Source organism: Schistocerca gregaria, chromosome 4 (genome assembly GCF_023897955.1).
Source record: "Schistocerca gregaria isolate iqSchGreg1 chromosome 4, iqSchGreg1.2, whole genome shotgun sequence".
Classification (NCBI taxonomy): domain Eukaryota; kingdom Metazoa; phylum Arthropoda; class Insecta; order Orthoptera; family Acrididae; genus Schistocerca; species Schistocerca gregaria.
Genome location: NC_064923.1, coordinates 635,362,749 through 635,382,530, shown reverse-complemented (window position 1 = coordinate 635,382,530; position 19,782 = coordinate 635,362,749). Strand labels below are relative to the sequence as shown.

Here is a 19,782-nt window from a genome sequence, read left to right as displayed (position 1 = left end):
TCAAATGGAGACCTCACACTCCCATTCACTGCCTTTTTGACATTTAATGTAAATAATAATTGTGAGAGAGAAGTGCAAAGGAATTTTGAAAAATTACTGTAATTTTATAAAGAAATAACATAAAGTTATTTTTTGTTTAATTATGCAAGAGCTTAAACATCTGGAACAGTTGCGTGAGAAAATTACATTGTCAGTAACCATACATATACTGACATAAAACAAACATACACAAATACAACAAAAGGAAAGATCCATTACCACAGAAAAACTAAAATAGTTCTGGTGCCTGTTCCGTGCTTTACTTTTCTTTTAATGCAACATTCATTTGTTGATTGTGCATGGAAACTTGTAAAAGAGGAAGATGAGGGAGGAGTATGGGAGCTCGATGACAGGTGTGCAAAAGATATGGTATGTATTCCTCAAATGCCTGCAGTAAACACAGTCAGAGCGTGAACTTTAATCTGCACTGACATAAACTGAGTGACCAAGAGTATGCTGGCATCCCATGGAAAAAACTCTGTGATGCAGGTGATGCTTCTGAAGGTATGCAAGTGAAGACACCAGAGTGAACTGATGAGTTCAAATTGTGTGCAGTTGTAGGGGTCCATAAATTTGTGAATTTTGTGTGATAAATTTCATTAGTTGAAGCCTCTACATCCACTGCCAGCGATGTTACTGTGAAATTAAAACATCAGCAATCATTGATCCGATATCGCTAAGAAATTATTTGACAGTGACTGCTGAGCCTTAATGCACAGTGTTCATTGCAAATGTCACACATCCTCGTCACCTATTACACAAGACTTCCACTGCAGCTTAGATACAGAGTTGAGTTGAAAAGAAGATGCCGAGAGAGAATGAGGCTAAAGTTTTCAAGTTCATGTGATAGCCAAACTTACTGACCACAGTAATAATTGCATACCATTATTAAAATGGTGTGTGGAGTAAAGTGTTAGTTACATGATATGGCATTTGATTGCACATGTGTGGACCTGACAAGAGGTCTGGCAAATTGTGTTTCTCAGTATGTTTGTGGTGACAAATTTAGTACTAATGGCGAAAGGATATTATACATGTCATTAGTTTCATGACTATCATCTGTGGAAGAAAAAGCAATGGGTGCCCAGAGACTTCAAATCACACATCATGCCCATATTGCTAATGCCTCAATGCAAATTTTCACTCAACATCCATCCCCTATACAGTTGCTAACAACAGTCTCTGAAGAGCCTGTACTAGCAGGTCATCCTATGACATTTCCTAGCAAAGTTCAACTTAAATACTTGAACATGGTTAAAGTTTCAATAAACTAGTGTTTATTTCTTTCTTTTTATTCTCTCTACACACTCCCCTGAAGATTATAGTGGAGAATGGTGTGCCTGCTGCTGAAATACAGCATTCAGAGTAAATTCATTCTTCGCCAAAGTAGGCACAGAGTGGTCAGAATGGAGTAGACTTATTGTTCAGAATTTGTCTAAATGTGTACATGTTGTAAACTTGCAGAGAACAGGTATTTTATTTGCTGCACTGTTCTTATTTTTAGTCAACAGAACTACAGGTCAAAACATCTTTTAGCTTAATTCTTTCATTCACCAGAAGTTGCCATTGCAAAACGTTTTTGAATGCATTGAAAATGGAACAAATGTATTTTGTTGTGTATTTTCAGGAAGCTGGGAGTCTGCCAATGTGAGTCACAGAGCACAATGACCCAACCTGCAGGATTCTAGTTTTGCGTTACACATAAAACTTTCAGAGCATCTCCGATAGAAAAGGTGAGCATTTATACATTGAAAGTGGTAGGTAATGGAAATATTATGGGCATAATTAAAATTGTACAGGCAGGTTTGTACCAATAGTGCTTTGTTATGAATATTGTCTGTATCTTCTTTGCACTTTGTTATGGTAACTTTAGGAGGAGTGAAGACCAAGGGAGTAAATGCTACCAGATAACCTAGAATGGGCTCTGTAAGACAACAGTGGAGGGATACCACCTCTTAGAAATGTCCTGTCATAAATGTAACGATGTTTCCTCCACTTTATACTCATTCAGTGTTGGTAATCCTGATGATCAAGGATCCCAATGTATTCATGCATTCCATGCCAAAAATGTAGTGTCAGCCCCAAACATCATTCCAAGGATGTCAGGACAGCACGAAAATATGGCAGTCACTAGATATAAATTCCCTCTGATGGGTATGAAACACATGTGACCGGTTTTTTCGGAAAGCAGGAGTGATCACTGTGTCTCATGGAAAGCATTTCACCCTCCAGTAAAGTCCTATCCTGACATATTTTGTGTGTTTTAAAGGAATTCTAAGCTAAGAGGGTTTCCTTACATCACACAACTTGAAAGCTGTAAATTATGATGAACACCTTAATACAGGCTGGATTAGAGAAGACTTTTACAAATTATTTTGTCACGGAAAATCACAGGACTGACTGATGTAGAATGCTGTAGGACAGGATTTAACAACACTCTGATTTTAAGTGTGAGCAATCATGCCTGTTCAGGCTGCTCTGTGTGAGCAGAGCAACTGTGGTGTGGTGGAGAATGAGTGGAATGTGTGTGCATCATATGTTCATGACAATACTGTGGAAGTGCCAACTGCGAAATAGGGGACTGTCAATTATGAAAGCACTGACATCTAATAGCAGCAATGGCAACTTGGCATTGTGAAACTCTGAGAATTTTCTGCATTTCAATCTGCAGTGCAAGGAATCTTGTCCTTTTACACAAAAAGATGGGTTCATAAAATGTTTAGGGTGTCATAAGACAATGAATACTTACAGGAAGTTCAATTTGCAAAGGTACTTAATGTGAAGTTCAATTTGCAAAGGTACTTAATGTCTTACCATGGCAAATAATATGGAAACATAAAATTTTAAGGACTTGAGCATGTAACAAGAAATTTTAAAACTTACAAGGACGCTCTCTGAAGAGGTGTGGGAAGAGACAGAAAAATCAAGTGAGTGTGGTGCCTTTCAAGTGATCTAGAAAACTGCAATAATTTTAGCAATCTCCTTCACAGACAGTGATTCAATAAAAGAATACTTAGTAGTTCCTGCTGAACACTCATCTGCCTTCAAGTAGAACAATTTTGCATGGTGCCATTATCGAACTTGACACGATGCTAAAAGTGGCAACTCACCCTAAATAATGAAAAGTGTAGGTCATCCGCATAAGCACTAAAAGAAATCTGTTAAATTTCAGTTACATGATAAATCACATAAATCTTAAGGCTGTCAGTTCACCAAAATACACAGGAATAACAATTATGAATAACTTAAAATTGAAATGATAATGTGGTGGGTAAGCTGAACCAAAGATTGTGTTGTATTGGTAGAAAACTTAGAAGAAGCGACACTAAAGAGACTGCCTATACTACGCTTGTCTGTCCTCTGTTGGAGTACTGCTGTGTAGTGTGAAATCCTTACCAGATATGACATTGAAAGGCAGCTCATTTTGCATTATCGAAAACACGGGAGAGGGTGTCATGGATATGATATGCAATGTGGGGTGGCAATAATTAAAAGAAAGACATTTTTTGGCGCAGTGGCATATTTTCAAGAAGTTTGAATGTCCAACTTTCTCCTCCAGATGCGAAAATATTTCGTTGCCATCCACCTACATAGGAAAAAATGATCATTGTAATAACATAAGGGAAATCAGAGCTAACATAGAAAGATACAAGAGTTCATTTCTTCCACATGCTGTTTGAGATTGGAACGACAAAGAAATAGAGTGAAAGTTGTTTGTTGAACCCTCTGCCTGCCACTTAAATGTTAATTTCACAGTAGTCATGTAACAATGTTATCAGAAAGAAAGCTGATACTCACCATATAGTGGAGATGCTGAGTCGCAGATAGGTACAACAATAAGACTCTCACAATTAAAGCTTTTGGCCATTAAGGTCTTCGTCAATGACACACACACACACACACACACACACACACACACACACACACACACACAAACACACGCGCAAATGCAACTCACACATACAACTGCAGTCTCAGGCAACTTAAACCAGTGGTTTCAGTTGTCTGCAGTTGTGTGTGTGAGTTTGTGTGTGTGTGTGTGTGTGTGTTTGTGTGTGTGTGTGTGTGTGTGTGTGTGTTGTTGATGAAGGCCTTAATGGCAGAAAGCTTTAATTGTGAAAGTCTTTTTGTTGTGCCTATCCGCAACTCAGCATCTCAACTATATGGTGAGTAGCAGCTTTCCTTCTCACAATATTGTTACATTCCATCCTGGATTCTCCATTGTTTGACAGTAGTCACATAGATTTGGATGCAGACAAGTATATGTCCAAGACAGGTCATGGTAGACAGGTTTCAGAGCCAGTCTGCAAAATTTTTGTAAGTTTACCCTTTGGCGATCTATGAAAATGCAGGTATTGCAAGCACACTGCTGTATATGACATTCTTAGCAGCATTGAAGGAAGAGTGGAAATTGTAGATTTGTCGTGGGTTTATTATTTATGTGTCTACAGAAGGAGCACCAGCCATTTTGGAAAATAAATCAGGATTCGTTGCACAACTCAATGAGAAAGTGAAGAAGGTTTGAGTACCCAATTTGTACAATGAGAAAGTGAAAAAGTTCTGAGTGCTCAATCTGTGCTGATCTGCAGTTTGAAGTAATGCAATGCAACACGCAATTTAAAGACAATTTACATTTCACCAAGTGTTTCCTTCACAATCAGTTTCCTCATTTACACAAGTCTCCACATGGCTCCACACTCTATCACCTGTGAAGATGCTTGCAGATCTGTGCAGTGTGCACACAGTATGCTTGCTGGGCACATTTGCAGTTAGGCCCTGGTATAGAGTAACCTCAACAGCTATGTCTACAATGCTTATGATAAACTAGAGGAAGCATATCCACACTCTCTTCATGAGAGATGCAAGTTCACACCATTGTCATTTGTCAGACTTAATCTTAACAATTTGTAGGAATGCCTGGAACATACACCAATGTGTAACTCCAATAGTACTGACTGTAACATGTATCAACTCACACTGCACAGGATACATAAAAAGAATTACACCGGTATGGTGCAACTTCTATGCAGTTAACACAGAATAAACACAAAATTTATTGACAAACAGTGAATATAAACAAGCAGATCATGAACAAATTAATGGCAACAGGGCATACTGCTCTGGCATCTTTTAAAAGAAAGAAACCACAAATGCTGATTGGTTTGAACCAAAGCAAGGTGGAAAGTAGAATCAATGATACAAAGAGTAGAGAAATTGCTTAGAATAAAATGTATGGAGATGTTTTCGGAGCCATTAGGAATAAGGAGACAGCTTGGCAGTATGACAATAACTTCTGGCGAATTTGAGCAAAAGTTCACAGGACACTACAACATATGGAGAACATCTTTCAAAATTACAAGGAAACAGAGAAGGTCACTCGTCCCACTGCCTATGTGTACTCTATGGCTTCTACTGGGAAGAGGATTGAGTTTAAAGGAATTGGTAATGCAGAAATATAAGAAATTAAAGTTACTGTTTGTCAGTGGAGCACAAACTGGCATTGATAAACAAAACAGCCTTGAGAGAAATAACCACAAAAATTTGCAAGAGTAGCAAAGGACAATGTGAATATGGATCCAAACAAAATTACAGCACACAAACTGGAGCTTGTGAAAATTATATGAATTTTATACTGTTCATGACCAACTTGAATTTTCTTACTTTCCTACATTTCTGCAAGTTTTTCAGTTTTAATCTGCATTTCATAACCATTAAATTAGGGCCATAGTCTACATCCACCCCAGGAAATGTTTTGCAGTTTCAAATCTGGATCTGAAATCTCTGTCTTACCATTATGCAATCTATCTAAAACCTACTCAAATAACTTATGGGTGATGTCATAAACAACCAGTACTATTTCGACAGGGGTCCACCCCATCACTTTCAAGACAACACTGCAGCAAGTATATACTGTGCACGTGAATTTAAAACCTCAGTTTGCAGAGCAAGTCTGAACACCACACACACACACACACACACACACACATTGTAATACTAGATTACTTAATAACACTATCCCAATAGCTGGAAGTGTGTACCAGAAGCTCCATGATGTTATATTCTACAAGATGAAAGGTGCGAAGGCAATGTTCTGCAATAGCTGATTTGCTTGGCTGTTGTAAGTGTGTGTGTGAAGTTTATGCTCTGTACACTGGTCCTCCACAGTGCAGACAGCCTGACCATTAACTGACATGTCACAACTGCAAGGAATACAATATACACCTGCCTTACGCAACCCTCAGCTATCTTTGTTGGAACCTAAAAGAACCGTAATCTTTGGTGGTGGCCAGAAAATACGATTCACATCATATTTCCAAAAAAATATGACCAGTCTTGTTGGAAATGCTCCCTGACGAAGGCACAAAGGCTGTACATCTCAGTGCCAACACGTTATTACCATTACTAACCCAATGCACAGAGGGTCGACAGTGCACTGCACTTCTGATATGTCTTTCATCTCATCCACAGCAATGGAAGGTGACCTCAAGGTAGGTTAATTCAGCCAACAAACTCTCAGAGTCTGAAATGGCATGGGTCCTATGAACCAAAGCACAAAGTAACCCTTCATGCTAAGCCCGGTGGTGGCAATTATCAGCAAGTAGATACAAGTCAGTGTGAGTAGGCTTCCTATACAACATGTCCCAAAGTACCATCAAAATTTCTCCTCATAGAAACATTAAGGAAGGAAGGTAGTCATTCTTTACCACATCCAATGTGAAATGAGTATTTGCTTGGATTAAAGTCAGGTTTTGTTCAAGGCTTGTTTCTTGAAGTTGTCCAGAAAAAATTGCAATAATAGGTAACAACGGCTTTCAATTGCAGCTCCATCTGTCTGCTCATGGTATTAGTTATTGAATAAAAAGTAAGTGGAAGTCAAAACATGTTGAAATAGTTTCATTAACTCAACACATGGTAGGTTAGCTCCAATCTTACTGACAATAAGGTGAAGCTTTGCTACTTCAACATATCGTATAGCAAAACATGTTGCTACTCTCTTGAGTCCATTTGTTGGCCAGTGTGATCATCACATTATGAACTCGCCAGATTCATTACGTTAATTAGAAATAAATTGTATGAAAGTGTTCAGCATTCAATACTGATCAATAAACTATATTGTTCGGCAAGGACTGTAGTTTTCAATGTATCAATGTACCCTTGTCCGACCAATATAGTTTATTGATCAGTATCAAATGCTGAACACTTTCATAAATGTTTGTAAGTGCATTTTGAGTTCTCAAGTTCGCTCATTGATCCTTTGTGAGGTATCTTTACAAAAGACAAAATGCATGTGGTAGGGTCTTTTTTAATGTTATGTTGATGAAATTTTGAATTTGGGTTATTCATGAAATGCATTTGAATACTATAATATTCTACAAAGTTTTTATGTGGTCTCTCTCTTCACTTGTGTTCCTCTGCCTGATTTGTTATGTTTAATAGAGGTTAGGTTTGGTGTCGAATTAATGAACCTATTTTGACATGTGTTGACTTCCATTTACCTTTTATTGAATGTCAGCACTTTGAGCAGATACATAGACTTGCAATGGGAAGCTTGTTTTCACCTATTATTGCACATTTGTTTATGGAAGACTTTGAGGAACTACCTTGCAGTTGGCAGTTTTGAAACATGTCCCCCCTCCAGATATGTAGATGATATTTTTGTTGTTAGGCTTCATGGAAGTGGGAACTTGAATGATTTTTTTTAGATCACCTGAATTCAATCCACCCAAATATTCATTTCATGATGGAGATGGCAAAGGATGGCTGCCTTCCCTTCCTTGATGTGTTGGTTAGAAAAAAGGTTGATGGTATATTGGGAACGCTGTTTAAAGTAAGCCTACCCACACTGATGTATCTGCAGACTGATAGTTGCCACCATCTTCATCAGTGTGAAGCGGCACTTCGTACCCTGTTTCACAGGGTCCATATCATTTCAGATCCTAAGAGTTTGTCAGTTGAGTTAATGCACATTCAGGTCACCTTCCATCAGAACAGATATAGTGATAGATCAATCAGACATGTGTTGTACTGTTGACCAACTGTGCACTGGATGAATACCAAGCTGGCACCAAGGTGCACGGCCTTTCTGACTTACATAGGGAGCAAATCCAGCAAGATGGGTTGTATTTTGCAGAAATATGATATGAAATGTTCTTCCAACCCCCATCTAAGATTAGGGTAATTTTACGTTCCTCAAAGATGATCTTGGTTGCATACGGTGGTGTGTATTGTATTCCTAGCAGTTGTGGCTTGTCACATATTGATCAGACTATCAGGACTGTGGTGGAGTGGTGTACCATAAGGGTCACACATGCTTACAACAGCCTAGCAGATCGAATATTGCAGAACACTGTCTTGGCACTGGTCATCCTATGGAATACAACAACATGGAGCATCTGGCATGCATGTCCAGCTGTTGGGATAGTGTTATTAAGGAGTCAGTTGAGATTAAATTAGCAAGTAACCTTGTAAATAGAGATGAAGATTTCTCCTTAAATTATGCTTTCTTCCTTGTCAAGAAACTGAGGGACATTTTTTGTAATTTTCACTATCAATACCCTAATCTTAGATGGAGGTCGGAAGAACATTTCACATCATATTTCAGCAAAATACAACCAATCTTGCTGATTTGCTCCCTGTGTAAGGCAGAAAGGCCATTTACCTTGGTGCCAGCTTGGTATTCACCCAGTGCACAGCTGGTCAACAGTGCAACATGTCTGATCCATCTATGACAATATTTTTTCTGATAGGTGTCAGTTGTCTTTGGTTGTGTGGCGGTGTTAGTGTTTCAAGTGTGTGTGTGTGTGTGTGTGTGTGTGTGTGTGTGTGTGTGTGTGTGTGTGTTATCTATCCACAATTGTTCTGCAAATTGAGGTTTTAAATTCACTTGCACAGTGCTTACTTACTGCAGTTTTGCCTTGAAAATAACAGAGTGGTCACCAGTCAAATATGGCAGTCGCTGATGATGTCACACTGCTGCTTTCCATTAAGTTACGTGAACACTGTATACACCAGGAGAAACTCTGGTCTCATATCTGATACCTTCTGTGGCTCCAGATCTTTTCCCTGTATATTAATTTCTTTCATGCCTTAAACCAAATGTTAAGAATGATTTACTTTTGCCCCGTTTTGCTACAGTTTCGCCTTGCCTTCTTTTTCTATTTTTGTGCTGTCAAATTCCAGTTCTCCAACAAAACTATTTTTTTTCTGCTACTCAGGGACTTTACCACACATAGTGTGGTTTAGCATCAGTATCCCTCAGATCAAGTTGTCAAATGAGCCTCATGGTATGTAGGAGCCGTATGTCCTCTCTAATAGAAATGGGAGAAATTCTACATGAAGTGGCTCTTTATTTGTACACAATATTGCAATCTTTTGCTACTTTTCCAGCCTCACCATTAATGTGGCAACTGCAGCTTGTGACATAAGGTTAGAGTAGTGGATCAGAAATCGTAAGGAATTAATTAATTTTTACTGTTCTTGATGTAGGCAGTTTGTATCCAAGGAAAACTGTGCTGAGTTTGAAAGATGTGGTTAAGTTTCTGTTCCTTATATTTCATTAGTAACTGTCTTGGTTACCAGGTGTAAAGAACCGAATTACAAGAGTTTTAAAGGACCATAGTCACAGGTGTTAAGAAGCTGATAGTGTGTGACTGCCATAGTTTTATAAAATATTTGTACTATCCATAGAAGACAATTAGTATGTAATGTATGAATCAGCAAGACCAACAAACTACTTTGTAGATATTGTGAGGGGCTTAAGAGTAAGGCATACTGGATATTTTCTGTTCTGGTGACTTCCGTTGATCACCTCCCAATGGACCCAATTGTCATAATGTTTTCATGGCCATCAAAATATTTGTTTTCTGCCATAAGCATTATTTAATTGCATATGCTGTGGAGAAACTGCAATTCTTAGCAGGGGCTAGAATTGCTTGCCACCAGAATTGATAAACTGCTTGTTTTTCAGATCCATCACTTACATTATTTTAAATGATAAATGTAACAAACCATTGGTGATTCTTTGGTTTCTCCTACTCATAGCCAAAATATTCAACTCCCAAATGATTCTGAATTATATTGTCTGCTATTACTCTGTGGCTTGTGGGTCTTGTTTATCTTTTGCAAATGGCCTGTTTTAACTGAGTTCTGCCTTCCTCTCTTGATATCTTTATTGTCTCCAAAATTAGTTTCTAATTTCACGAGCTTCTCTTAGAGCTCACTGCATTCCGCACCCTTTTTCCTCGAAGCACTTCCAGGCACTCTGTGTCAGTCTGGGCTGCTGGCTCATTGCTTTTCAGTTTTGCACCTTGATCAGGGGTATTACACATTGGAGAGCAAAACTTTACGATCACTACCTACCACCAGATTTAATAATGCTGCCTGATGACATTGCAGGCATGTGACATAATAAGGAAAGTATAGAGGGTGGCGAAAAATTGTGTCACAAAATTTTAACCCTATATAGCTGATGCTAGTAGGAACCAAAATTACAAATGTTGTGAAGGTCGACAACACACCATTTTTAAATAAGAAAAACTTGGCGCCACACACTCCAATTGGCTATGGGACTACCCTGTTGCCATTTGTCAGTTGACAGGCAGTGCTATGGTTGTCGGTTCACGCATACAAACGTCCCTTGCCCCGTCACTGCCCCAAGGTTATACGCACAAGTGTCGAATAGGTCTTGCTGTTTGTTGCCACCTCACGTCGGGGGCATTCACACATAAGCTTCACTTCAGAGTGCACACATGTGACCTGCAATTTAGTCATACAGTAAGCATGGCGTCACAGTATTCGTTTGAAGTACAATGAGATATGGTTTTTGTTTATGGACTAGCTGATGGTAATGTGCATGAAACTTGACAGTTGTACGAGGAAGGGTACCCAGCAAGACAACACCCACACCCACAAACGTTTACAGCAATTCACTGGCGACTGACAGAATGCTGCATTTGAAAAGACTGTTCTTGACCGCTTGGAGGAAGCACCTATGACACGTACTCGAGGAGTTGAACATGACATGGGGGTCACTCATCGATTAGTCTGGGAGGTTTTGAGGGATGACGGCCAGCATCCATTAAGTTTCCACGCTGTCCAAGACGTAAATCTTGTGGTGGGCTATGAACACAAGCTAGGGTGCTGTCAATGGTTTCTGCGATGTGCTGCACTAGATCCCGACTTCCCCGCCACTGTGTTGTTTATAGTTAAGTGCAACTTCCATTGGGATGGCCTTTACAACACTCAAAACGTCCATTACTGGGCAAGTGGAAATCCTCAGGTCATGTACATCCACGGACCCCAGGAACGATTTTCACTCAACATTTGGGCAGGTAATGTGGGTGACAATCTGATTGGGCCTGTCCATCAACTTCGACTTAACGGGGCAAAATACCTTAACTTCTTGCAAGAAACTCTACCCGGCCTGCTGGAAGATGTTCCAACCACACATGTGGTTGCAGCATGATGGGGCGTCTGAACATAACAGTTGTGCTGTGCTTGAATATTTAAATGAACTCTTCAACAGCTGGGTAATTGGCAGAGGGGCTCGTAATGACATGGCCCCCATGATCACCAGACCTCACGCCACTAGACTTTTTCCTGTGGGGATTCTTCAAGGTTCTAGTTCACCCACCCAGACGCGAACCACATAAAAAAGAAGAGCAATTAATGGATCACAGTCAACATGGCACCAATCACATCAGGGCAATGCCAGGAATCTTTGTAAGAGTTTGGCAAAACACCGTTCAATTTTACCAAGCTTGTGCAGCATCAGAGTGTCGCCAGTTCAAGCATCTGCTTTATGTAAACAATGTCCTAGCTACAAAAAAGGCCCGACACAGTTTGTAAATGACTTTCTGTAGGCGAACTAACAGCTGTTGATGGGTTTGTTCCCAGCACATCCTATCATGAAACAACAATGGATGCTTCAGGACCCTGGCAGATTTGCCCCCAGGCCCCTAGACTGGAAGGCTGGTGCGCTACCACTGAGCGTGCGGGGCCACCTTGGCAACATCATGATCTTCAGCAGGCAAAGGATTTGAGGTCATGTGTTGTCCAGAGCATCCATCAACAGGGCAATCCCACAGCCAATCGGAGTTTGTGGCACCAAGTTTCCTTAATTTAAAAATTGTGCATTGTCAACCTACACAACATTACTAATTTTGGTTCCTACTGGCATCAGCTACCCAGAGTTAAAATTGTGTGACACATTTTTTCTTCACCCTATATAGGCAGAGCAGATATGAATGAGAAATCTTTTTAGCAAGATATATAGACTGCAAATGGCAAAATCCAACTGATATAAGTGACTTTGACAAAGGGAGATTGTTATGTTCCAACACCTGAAAATGACCATCTCAAAACAGTGACACTGATTGAGTGTTTGCACACTATTGCCGTGAGCATCTACAGAAAGTGGTCGAAGGCCGGAAAAACCATTACGTAGGTGACAACATTGTTGAACATAGAGCTCCACAGCTGATGTCCCCTGTGTATTTTCACATTGACTCAATGAGGTAACCAATTATCATTGCCTTGGACACATGATCATCAACATTGGACTACAGGTCAGTGGAAACACGTCACCTGATTGGTTGAACCACATTTCCCATTGCACCAGGTTGAGAGTTGTGTCTGGATACGCTAAAGACAAATGGCTCTCGAAACATGCACCGTGCCACATATACAGACCAGTGGTGACAGGACAGTGCTATAGATCACATTCAGGTGGACTTCCATGGAACTTATAGTAATCAAAGTGACAATGACAGCTGTGGACAATGTGAACATTACTGTCAACAACCTTTGTCCCTTTATGCGCTATGTCTTCTCTGACAGCAATGGCATATTTCATCAGAATGATTGTTGATATTACAGGGCCAGAATTGTGAAACTGTGGTCTGAGAAGCATGATAGTGAACTCCTGTTGACGCTTTGGCCACCAAACCTGCCTGATTTGAGCCCAATGAAACACATCTGGGCTGCTATCAGGCACCAGCTCTGTGCCCACAAAACACCAGTACATAATTGAAGGGAATTGCATGGTGTGTGTGTGTGTGTGTGTGTGTGTGTGTGTGTGTGTGTGTGTGTGTAGACATCTGGTGCCATATAGCTACCAAAAACCACAGAGGACTTGTTGACTCCATGCCAACAGAATCGCTGCTATATTGTGTTCCAAATGTGGACCAGCACGCTGTTAAGCAGGTGGTTATAATGGTTGGGCTCATCAGTGTATGTACTTCTCTGGTGGATAATGTACCTCTTTTCTTGGTTGGTATTCAAAGAGAATTTTATTACCTTTGTTTTTAGTATTCTGTGGCCTGTAAACCACATTCATTTGTATACATTGTTTAACAAAACACTGAACTGTAGGAAGAAATCGCTTCAGTGAAATCCGTGTAACAGCAAAGAGGTTGTTTGGAGGCATTTCAAAGGGAGCATTCAGCAACAACTGACTGAAACGAATGAAAGGAACAGAACACGGATGGCTGACTTTGAGAGATGGAATAATAAGGGTAGCAGAAGAACAGCTTTGCAAAAAAGACAAGGGCCAGTACAAAGCTTCAGATAACAAACAACATACTGAATTTAGTTCACAAAAGCAAAAAGCATAAAAATACAGCAAATGAAACAAATGAAGCAGGCAAAAGGAATACAGACATCTACAAAAAAATATATATATAAAAAATGAGGTAGACAGGAAGTGCAAGATGGCAAAGCACGAATGGCTACATGAGAAATGCAAATCTGTAGAGGTTTAGGTGACTATGGAAGGAATAGAAACCATGTTTAGGAAATTTAAAGGAACCTTTGGAGAAAAGAGAAGTAGCTGTACGAATTCCAGAAGCTCATATGGCAAGCTGGTACTAAGCAAAGAATGGAAGGCTGAAGGTGGGACAAACATATAGAAGTGATATATAAAGGAAAGGAAGATAAAGTCCATATTATTGAAAGACAAGAGGAGGACAATGAAGACAAGTCAGGAGATATAACAGTGCAAGAATAATTTGGCAAAGCACTGAAAGATCTATATAGAAACACAGCACCTAGAACAGATTACCTTCTCTTAGAATTGTTAATACATTTCGCAAACCAAACATGACAAATCTATTCCACCTCGTATGCAAGGTACATGAGACAGGCAAACTACAAACCATCAGTTTAACACATCATGGCTGCAAAACACTATCATGAATTATTTGCAGAAGTGTGGAGAAACTACAAGGTGTACAACTTTGCATCCACCGTTTGCCAATAGGTGGTGACAACGGTAAGTAGCGGTCGAAAGAAACAGATCACAGACATCAGGCAGTTAGCTTGGACCTCGGTCAACATAACCTCATTCATTCAAACATTAGTCGATTTGTGTCTGCATCATAAAGTTGTTCTTGATTGAAAATATCACTTTACGAGCCTAATTCTCGTAATTTGCAGGAGGTGTTACTGTTTTGCTTCAGTGTGAAGAAAACAGCGGCTGAGTCTCATTGAATGCCCTCAAGTACATATGGTAAGGGCACTATTAGTGAAAGAACATGTCGTGAGTGGTTTCAACGCTTCAAAGATGGTGATTTTAACGTCATAGACTGGCATAGAGATGGAAGAGAGAATGCTTTCGAAGATACAGAATTGGAAACATTGCTGAGCGAAGACGTGCGTCAAACTCAAGAAGAATTGGCACGATTAGTGGGAGTGACACAACAACCCATTTCAAAATGTCTCAAGGCTATGGGCATGATTCAGAAAGATGGACACTCAGAGTTCCGTGTGAGCTGAAACCAAGAGTCATTGAACGGTGTTTGTGTGTTTGTGAACAGTGCTTCAGAGGCAGAAGTGGAAGGGATTTCTGCATCGTATTGTGACCGGGGATGAAAAATGGTTTCATTACGATAACCCTAAATGCAAAAAATCAAGGGGATATCCTAGCCATGCTTCCACATCAATGGCCACACCGAATATTCATGACTCCAAGTACAGTAAATCTGCATTTATGGCATTTATATACTTGGAAAAATACAGAGGAATGTTGAAAATTAGGCGGACTGATAAGGTAAGGACTGAGGAGGTTCTCCACAGAAATGGCAAGGAATGGAACATTTAGGAAACACTGACAGGATGATGGGACATCTGTTAAGGCATCAGGGCATAACTACAATGGTACTATAGGCAGCTGTAAAGGGTAAAAACTGTAGAGGAAGACAGAGATTGGAGGATATCCAGCAAATAAATGAGGATATTGGGTGCAACTGTTACTCTGAGATGAAAAGGTTGGTACAGGAGAGGAATTCATGGTGGACTGCATCAATATATCTGGAGAAAGCATCTGTAAAGGGAACTAAAGTTCAGGGTGAATAAATAAAAACTTTAATGTTTTCTGATGACACTGCAATTCTGTCACAGATGGCAAAGTATCTGGGAGGTCAGCTGAATGGAATGGCTAATGGGGAGTGTCTTGATAAGAAGTTATAAAATGAACAAGATATAGAATGCAAAATACATAAAGGCTTTTCAGGGACTAATAGAAATAGCAAAACTTGTTCATCCTTAAATTATTCACTGAAATAACATGTTTCAAGGTAGAAGCCACATCTTCAGGCTACAATGGCATTACAAAAATATTCAACAAAAGTGCACATAGATATTAAATGTATTATGTACAGTCTTGGCTAGTATAGAACAACTTCAATGTCTACATGTACTTTTGTTAACTGTTTTTGTATTGCCATTGAAGTGTGAAGATGAGGTTTTATACTTCGAAACATATTGCTACATTATGCAGGGCTTATGAAAAAGAATCATCCAATTTTAAAAAATCATAACTATTATGCTATTTGAGATATGTACTGCTGGAAAGAGCAAACTCTCGAGTTTTACATGGTTCCTGCTAGGTAGCAGCAGTGTGTGCCCACTTCAGTTCTCGTACAAATGGTGTCAGGACAACAAAAAGCATTCAGTGTTCCATATTTTGTGCATTGCAGGTCAATAATGACAGTTCAGCATGACTTTCGTACCAGATATGTGGATCCTCCTACAGCAAAGAGTATTAGATGATGGCATTAACAAATCCAAGAAACAAGTTGTTTGTTTAAAGGCAAATCACTGGGCCATCCCTGAGTGTCCATTTTTCTTGCAGAGAACACTGTTACAGGAAGCACATATCTCAATATGCTCGAGGACTTTCTTTTCCTACAGCTGGAGATCGCTTCGAATGACTTCATTTACTAACAGGACGGGGCACCATCACAATGGCACCTGGAAGTGCGGAAATTTTTAAATCAAAAGTATTACTGAATGATGGAATGGCTGCACCAAATGATTCAGCCTTACATTCCTGGCCTCCAAGTTCACCGGACTTGACTGTATGTGATTATTTCTTGTGGAGGTTTATAAAAGACTATGTTTATGTGCCTCCGTTACCAACAACAATGAATAAACAAAGACATCAAATAACAGGAGCTGAGGAAGCTGTAACTCAAGACATGCTCGCTCCAATGTGGGAACAATCTGAATACTGCACGAACATATGCCATGCATCTCAAGGGGGGCATACTGAACACATATGACAAGGTATGAAAAAAAAAAAAAAAAACTTTCTGAGTTTCCCCGCTCATTATATGTATATGTTTATTAGTTTCAGAAATACAGATGTTCCAATTCGGATAATTCTTTTTTGATACACCCTGAATAAATTCAGTAGTCAATAAATTTTGTGACTGGTATCAGTCTCTGAAAAGTATTTTCATATTTTTAAACAGTCAATTAACAGCCAATACAGCTTTAATCTCAATAACAGAAAGTAGCTGAATTAAATAAGGCAGTGCTCAAGAAATTAGTTTACAAAATGAGACACTAAAAGTAATGGATACGTTTAGCTATCTGGACAGCAAAATAACTAACAATGGAAAAATTAGAGAGGCTACATAATACAGACTGGCAATAGAGGCTATATAACACAGACTGGCAATAATAAGAAACACATTTCTTCAAAAGATAAGTGTGTAAATATCAAATTTAAATTTAATTTTTGATGCATTTTTCTGGTATTATTTGTCTGGGGTGTATGCTTGTATAGAAGTGAAAAGCGAGTGATAAACAGTTCAAGCACAAAGATAACAGAAGCTTTTGACATGATGTCCTATAGAAGAATGTTGATGATTGTCTGGGTAGATCAGATAATTAATGTAGAGGAACTCAGTCAAATCTGGGAGAAGAGAAATTCTGCAGAAATTCTTCCTGCTGTTCTATTGTTTGGGATAAACAATAAATGATGTTCTCACAATGCAAATTAAACATATCACTATTCACAATCTCTTCAATGGGAATATGCTTAATTCACATTGTACACACAAAAAATGTGTTTTAAATCTTGTCCACATGACTTAACACTTCTAAAGGTTCATCCTGATACAGTGTGCCCTTTTCAGTGACATACTCCCAAAAAAACATGTTTACCTCTTTATTAGTATTCTATCCTTAAACCAACGCCCTTCAAAAATTGTGTTCTAATTTACTTTACTGCCACACACACATTATACATAATATTGCATGTAACTAGAAAGGTTTTAAGTAGCAAATGAGTAACAAAGCTTTTATCTTGGTCAAAGGTGTGAAGGTGATTGGTCAACAGTTATTATGATACAGGAGTATACTGCCTGATGCTGTAACTATACTAGGAATCTCACATTTTATGTAAAAAGCCCAGTGGTGAAGCTGCACAGCTGGAAAACATTTTCAGCATGGCTGGTTGGCATTCATGGATGGACGGAAAGTTGATTGTGCTCTACTGACAGGACAACTGTGCACATGTTGCTAGCTAGGCCTCCCATGCAGCGTGCTGCTGCTTACACATCAAGTACAGCTCTCTAGTGCCAGTGTTCCCACACTGGTTGCACTTCAAAAAAAGACATATTCGTAACTTGTGCTAATTCTTCTGAATATTTTCAGATTTGGAGGCAAAACAAGGTTCTAGAGACCTCATTACTGTCCCACACATGTGAAAGAATTCCACCATTCTGCAACTAGAAAAAAAAACCTTAACAAATGAGTCATTATTTTTTTGAAAAATATAAATAAGGAGCACTGTATGATGTGTTTGCAACAGACTCCTCCACATGCACCCGCACTTCAGAAGTCAACTGACTGTGAATGCCTAATGCCTCTTTAGTGCCTCTTTATTAATAAAGAAAGATAAGTGTAGTTCACAATGTAACAGACTGACCTGGAATGTAGAAATAAAGCCAAGTTTCATGTTTTTCAATGACTACTCCTTGTTAACTTTGCATTTCCAAACTTTTCCCTCTTTGTTAATAAAGAATGATGAGTGTAGTCCATAATGTAACAGACTGACCTAGAATGTAAAAATAAAGCCAAGTTTCATATTTTCCATGGTATGTTTTTCAATGACTACTCTGTGTTGTTAAATGGTCATTTCCAAACTTTTTCCTGTTACTCACTTTTTGTTCATAGGGGCTTCCTTCCTTAGTTGTTAAGGACAGTCTGATTGTGATGTTTGTTCAATTCTCTTGCTTTTGAGAATTCATGCAAGCACTGTTTTATGACAAATGTTTTACATTAATGTTGTTCCTTTGTTTTTCTATAATAGGACAGAGTTCATTCATCTGGGTTCCCCATTATTATTTCAGTTCTGTTGCATGATTTTAGACACTAATTAAATACTGTACAAAATACGGCTCTCACAAGAGGTGTGATTCCATTTCTGCATGTTCTGTAACCTCATGGATGTCACGTATGGTCATGAGAGGATAGTAGCTGTCTTTTTGCTATAAATCATTTTCATATTTTGTGAGAAAAAACCAATGATCCAGGCTATATGCTATGTTGAATATTTTTAATAAGTTTAATTTTTACTGTTTCAGCTTATCAGGTTACATTCCATTCAGAAGGCTGTTGCACACAGCGACTGTTATATTGACTTGTAACTAGTAGATTTCAGCTATCAGTCATCCTTTTTAATTTATTTTTATTTTTATTGGCAGATCTAGATTTCAGCTATAAACTAGCCATTCTCAATGCACTATCATTTTTGATTAATGCATGTAATGTCTATTGGTCGGCCTTCATCCACAGTTCATTGGATACTCAATTAACTGTGGATGAAGCCCGACCAACAGGCATTACATGCATTGATCAAAAATGATAGTGCATTGAGAATAGCTTGTTTCAGCTTAGGCTCATATTCATGGAAAGATTTTTAGTTGTTAACTTCAATCAACTGCTTTTTCTCAGTGTGAGTTACAACACTTAAGTTTACATGTATTCAGAATAGGAATGTCATCATGACTTTATCCATTGATTTTTCGTACTGTGTTTTAAACTTTTTGTTGATCTGCACTTAGAACGAGTGCTTAATAGGGGATTTACATTTAGCTTTTAAAGGACCTGAGAGCCCACTGACTTACATCAATGCTGCGGGATTTTGATACATTCTTTTTTATTAAGTGTGTGAAATTTGTTAACCAATATATACAGTCCAAACTTAATTATATAACAAAGATTGTTTCCAACAAATTGTTTTCTTAATAATTGTATTTGTGCTCCTGAGGCATCAAGTTCAGACATTCTGTTTTGAGTGTTGCAGATAACTGTCTATTCCTGTTGCTCATCCCTCAGCTGCTATGGGTGATGGAACATTTCGGTTACACCCACACAAGCCCCTTTTGGAAGGTGCAGAGATGTGCAGGTTGCCCAGCCAGTCAAAATTATTATCTGGGATGTTTCATTAAGACA

At 38.9% G+C, this 19,782-nt stretch overlaps 1 protein-coding gene across 36 annotated transcripts in view; it reads right to left on the bottom strand.

The window, feature by feature from the left end:
• LOC126267255 (MAGUK p55 subfamily member 7) overlaps positions 1 to 19,782 on the bottom strand; it is a 245,502-nt gene that overhangs the window by 72,938 nt on the left and 152,782 nt on the right. The gene's annotated exons all lie outside the window — the stretch shown is intronic.